A 6000-nucleotide genomic window follows, 5' to 3' on the forward strand; every position below is an offset into this window, starting at 1 on the left:
TAACCTTTGGGATCATAAGAGCCTTCAGTGTAAGTAAAAAAATATCTTCTGGTGGACTTCTGCTAACACTGCTTGGGAAGTACTGGGGGGGCAGTGAAGGGGAGTTGTGTACACACACACACACACACACACAACTGTTAAGCTTTTTTGCCAACACAATATTTACTGAAGGCACTTTCACAAACATCTGTCCTGCATTAGTTGAAGAAGCTAAATTTTCAGACTGTTCCTAATTACAGATAAATAATACCTTTAAGATAAAAGATGTTAAATATTAGTCTTTATGGAATAGGAGCAAAAACTGTTATCCTGCTCACCTTTCTTTGCCTTTTTCAGGTCTAACAATATTTGGATGTCTCTTTTGTTTTCATAATAAAAAATTTATAGCAAGAAATTTGAAATAAGATCTCAAATGCAATGGCTATTTTGGTACTACTCTTTGAATGACTTGTTTTTAAAGATATTTTGAGAAAAATTACAAAACATGAATGAAAAACCCAAACCAAACTGCAGTTGAATAGCATGACTTGCCTTGAAATCCTAGCTTTACTCATACAAGCTTGTGTCTTCCAAAGAGGTGAACTGAAACCAGTAAGTCCAAATCTATATAAACAGACTTCAGTTCGGGATGGTTGTGGTGTGAAAGGCAGTAACGCCACCTTTCATTGTCACTTTGAAACTTGGACAACTAGTGTTTGTCCAGTGATTTCTCATGTGTTTTTTTTTTTTTACTCCCTCAGTCTTCCTCAGGGAAAATGGTTACGACAGCTTAGAGCTCTCTTCTAAAGACATTTCCACACTGGCAAAGGCACCAACTTTTCATTTTCACAGTGGGTGGTCTGACACAGAAATTCCCCAGTGGCTGAGAATCTGGAGTCTGGCTGGGCCTCCATTAGCTACAGTATTTACACATTTTTATATGTAATTTAAGATGTGAACTGTTAGAATTAAAAATAGGTAATTAGATTTTTCCATTAGAAAATTGTGAGGAATTTCCAGCATATTCTGTAGACTTAAGACTATGAATTTATGTCAAAAGTTAAATTTCCTCTTGTTCACTTTAAAATATATACATTATATCTTGATTTCTCACTTTGCTCTTCCATTTTAACCTATCTTCTATACTCTTCTAACATTTTTCTTAATTGTTAACTATGCATGTATATTTAAAATGTAATTCATCATGGTTTTTTGTTTTCTAAATAATGTTTATTTAATCAAAAGTTATTGAACATTGTTATAAGTCTGTCTAGAAACAATATGAGATAAAAAATAATAACCTACTAAGGTAAGTGTTCTGTACCTACCACCTCATTTAATTATGATAACAGTCTTGGCTACTAAGAAGTCAAGTTGATGCTAACTTATGGTTTGCAAGGCAGCCAAAAGCTTGCCCCAGAGTTTTCGTTTTGCAACTGTATCAGCTAATCCACACCATTAGAAGACCTGACATGGATTCAGATATTGACAATAAAATGTCCCTAAATGTTATTCGATTATTCAACTTCTTCCTAATCAATATAAATCAAAATTTGATTAGATAGAAGGAGATTGAAAAAGATTCCTGTTTTGGAACACTGGGGGAAGACTGTGGTAGGTTGCCAGTACAAGCAAGAGGAATTGGGTACCGAGAAGCTTGGGGGAGAGGCATTCATAATCTGTCAATAAGTTATTAATTTATGCACCAATTAAAAAATATTTGTTAAGGATGTACTGTGTATAGAGCATCTTGCTAAGTCCAATGGGGAAAACAACAATGATAAAAACCTTGTTTCTATTCTTTTTAAAAAACAATTTACTTATTTTTTTTAGAGAAAGGGGAAGGAAGGGAGAAAGAGAGGGAGGGAAACTTTGATGTGAGAAAAACTTCAATGTGAGAGAAACATCAATGGTTGCCTCTAGCACACACCTGGACCAGGGACCAAACCCACAACCTGGACATGTGCCCTGACCGGGGAATCAAGCTGTAGACCTTTTGGTTTGCGGGACAATGCCCAACAGACTAAGCCATACAGGTCAGGGCTCTACTCTTAAGGAATTTAGTATGCAGAGGATAAGGGATTTAGCTTACCTCATAATTTTACCAAAGGTTGGTATTTTGTGTACAGCCCTAGCAATTAAGTTACATGTTTCAGGTTTCCAAATTAGAATATTTTAGGTACTGTAATCTTTAGCGTTCATTTATTGAGTGGTTTGCCAGTCTAATCAATCAGTCTTTCAAAATACATTAAGATTTCCTGATGAAGTGGGAGCTTTCCATTGTTTAGCATACTATATTATTAAGGAGCATGAGAGAATGGGACCCCTGTTGATATTTGACAGAGAATGGACTTAACTCAAGTGTCATTTTATAATGGTGCAGGTGAGGATATATGTACTTACTTTATCAACTTTAGAGGTATAGATAGGTCTAGAGATGCAAATGTTCAGCAACATCTTTATCAATGAATTGGATTTTTAAAATCCACAACTTAGCATATTTACCAGTAATTCAAAGCTGGGAAGTGTTGATATGACAGTATTAAAACTCAAAAATATCTGAATGTATTTAAATACAGAATTGAAACACAATTATAATTTAATGATAAATGTAGAGAATTTCTAGGTTTAAAAAAATCAATAAATGCCAAAAAAGATGAAGCTAATTTAATAAACCTCCTAAAACTAAATTATCAGGGAGTTTAGGGACTGTGCTAGCCAGACTTCATGATCTTCCCAATAATTCTTGTAAGTTCCTATATTCACATATTCTTGCTGTCTCCTCCCATAATAAGGTTGACCTATGTTGCTTATAGGGCATTGTGGAAATGATGGTATGTGGCTTCCAAGACTAGGGCGTAAAAGATATCGCAGCTTCCTCCTTGCTTTCCTCTGGATCACTCTCTCTGGAGGTCACTCACGCAGCCCTGAGAAGAGGTCCACGTGGTGAGGAACTGAGGCTGCCGGCCAACAGTCAGCATGCACTTTCCAGCCATGTGAAGGGGCATCTCTGTAGCCAAATGTATAGCTCCAGTCACCCTTTTTGATGAATATAACCTCAGTCAGTGTCTTGAACCCAACCTCCTAAAAGACCCCGAACCAGACTTCATAGCTAAGCTGTTCCCAAACGCATGACTCACAGAAGCTGAAATGGTAAATGTTTATTTTGTTTGGAGCCACTAGGTTTCACAGTGATTTGCTACACATTAATAGATAATACATCTAGAAGGAGGTTGCTGCCATAACAAATCCAAAAAATATAGGAGAGGCACTGGAATTAGGCAGTGGCAGAAACTGAAAGACATCAGAGTGTTGGTGGTAGCTGAAAATGTCTTGGAAACACTATTATTATAAGCCTGATGGTTTCTGAGGAGGTGATTATGAGGAAAATGTTATTGGAAATTGGAGGAAAGGCAGATAATTTTAATACAGTGTCCAAAATTGAGCAACACTGTCAGCTGCAGTAATGTGCGAACTAGAAAATAGGTCTAATAAAATGGATCTATTTTGTAACAAAGAATGGATCTAACGAAGACATTCTTCACTCAGAATGTTGAAAGTGCTGCTTGGTTTCTTCTTGCTATTTACAGTAAAATGTGAGAGAGAGGAAGATAAGCTAAAGAATGAATTGTTAACCCAAAAGGAGCCAAGACTTGTGAGTCTTGAAATTTGCGAGCCTCTCAAGATGGGGGAAAATGTGAAAACAAAGAAATGGCTTCTGGGCAAAGGTCAAATTCATGCACTGCCAGACAATCATGATATAAAAATAAAGCTCTTTGGCTGTATGGCTGTAAAATCATTTGCTGAAACTTTAGGAAGATCTAGTGTTGTGACTCCGAGAGCCAGTCAGCCAATAGGGAGGGCTTCTAGGAAGCTGAAGGGTACTGTCACCCAGTAATCTCAGCAGGAACCCTAAGTAGAAAAGGGCTTATCACAAACAGATTAATAGGTGTGGCTTTTTCATAATGTAGTAAATCCCAGTAAAGTTCAGAGGTAACCCACAGAGTTTTTAAGAGTATTTCATTGTAAGAAACATTAGCAGTTGGACTAAAAGGAACAAAGATAGAACAAAAGGAAAAGGGGTCTTTAGACCTGAAAATTTCTACAAGCAGGAACCAGATTGAGAAAACTACAGCTGCAAACCTAGGCTGCCTTTCATGACGAAATAAGTTGACTCAGAAGACTGAACCAAGAGCTTAAAGGTAACAGCCAAGAGACATGGAAAATCATTCCCAGGAAGCAGTAAGAATAAATTCTAGTGAAAGCACTTCCAGTATTCACCTAGCTGGATTACAGAATTACTGCGGGCGAGTGACTCCAGGAGACAGCTTTCTTCCAGGCAAAAACTCCAGTGGCCCAGGATCAGCATTGTGCTCTCTCTCCTTTTTTAAAGTACATATTGTTGATTATGATATTATAGTTGTCCCATTTTTTCCATTGCTCCCCTTCCCTCCAGGATTCCTGAACCCCTAAGTTCATGTCCATAAGTTGTGCATGTAAGTTCTTTGATTTCTCCATTTCCTACTGTTCTTAACAGACCCTCGTCTATTTTGTACCTATGAATTGTGCTTCCTAATCCCTGAACCTTTTCTACAGGTTATCCCCCTTCCCCTTCCCCTTCCCCACTGATAACCCTCCATGTGATCTTCATTTCTATGATTCTGTTCCTGTTCTGTTTGCTTAATTTGGGTTTTTTTGATGATTGTTGTGGGTTTGTTCTCACTTTACTGCTTGTAGATTTGATTGTCTTCTTTTTTCTTAGATAAGTCCCTTTAACATTTCATATAATAAGCACTTGGTGATGACGAACTCCTTTAGCTTTACTTCGTCTGGGAAGCACTTTGTCTCCCCTTCAATTACAAATGATGGCTTTGAGGGATGGAGTAACTCAGGGTGCAGGTCTTTGCTTTTCATCACTTTGAATACTTCTTACCAGTTACTTCTTGCCAGCAAAGTTTCCTTTGAGAAATAAACTGATAGTCTTACAGGAACTCCTTTGCAGGTAACTGTTTCCTTTTCTCTTGCTGCTTTTAAGATTCTCTCTTTATCTTTAACCTTTGGCATTTTAATTATGATGTGTGTTGGTGTGGCTCTCTTTGGGTCCAACTTGCTTGGGACTCCCTGTGCTCCCTGGACTTGCATGTCTATTTCCTTCACCAAATTAAGGGATTTTTCTTTAATTAATTTTTCAAGTAAGTTTTCAATTTCTTGCTCTTCCTCTTCTTCTGGTATCCCTATGATCTGGATGTTGGCATATTTGGAGATGTCCCAGAGTCTTCTTATTCTCTCCTTGTTTTTTGAATTCTTGTTCCTACATTCTGTTCTGGTAGATTGTTTATTTCCTCCTTATGTTCCAAGTCATTGATTTGAACCCTCGCTTTCTTCCCTTCATTATTGGTTCCCTATGAATCATTCTTTATTTTACTTACTGTAGCCTTCACTTCTTCCGTTATGTGTTTGCTATACTCATTGCGATCTCTAAGCATCCTTATCACCAGCGTTTTGGACTCTGCATCAATAAGTTGGCTATCTCCTCATTGCTTAGTTCTCTTTCTGAAGTTTTGATCTGTTCTTTTCATGTGAGCCACATTTCTTCATCTCCTCAATTTTTCAGCTTCCCTATGTTTGTTTCTGTGTATTGGATAGAGCTGCTTGATGCCCTCTTGGCATGCCTGTTCTGTTATAAGGGGCTGAGCCTTCGGTATTTGCCAGGGTTGGGTAGCCCACTCGGCTGCACTGCGGTGCTGTATGTAGAGGAGTGGTCTGAGAGGGAACAATGCTGCTTGCTCAGCTCCATCCCCATTTCCAGTCAATTCCCCACTTTATATATGCAACAGGTGCCCTTCTACCTGCCTCTCTGAGAGTGGGTGCCAAATCCCAGAGTGGGTGGGTTTGCATATGTTTTATGGCCATGCAGGTCTTTTAAACACTCTCCTGAGAGACTGGCAGTTTCTTCTGGTGCCTCAACCCTCACTGGTTTTTACAACTAGAAGTTATGTGGCTTTATTTTCTTAGTGCTGG

Source organism: Sturnira hondurensis, unplaced genomic scaffold (genome assembly GCF_014824575.4).
Source record: "Sturnira hondurensis isolate 20B ecotype Veracruz unplaced genomic scaffold, ASM1482457v3 Scaffold0021214, whole genome shotgun sequence".
In the NCBI taxonomy this organism is placed as follows: domain Eukaryota; kingdom Metazoa; phylum Chordata; class Mammalia; order Chiroptera; family Phyllostomidae; genus Sturnira; species Sturnira hondurensis.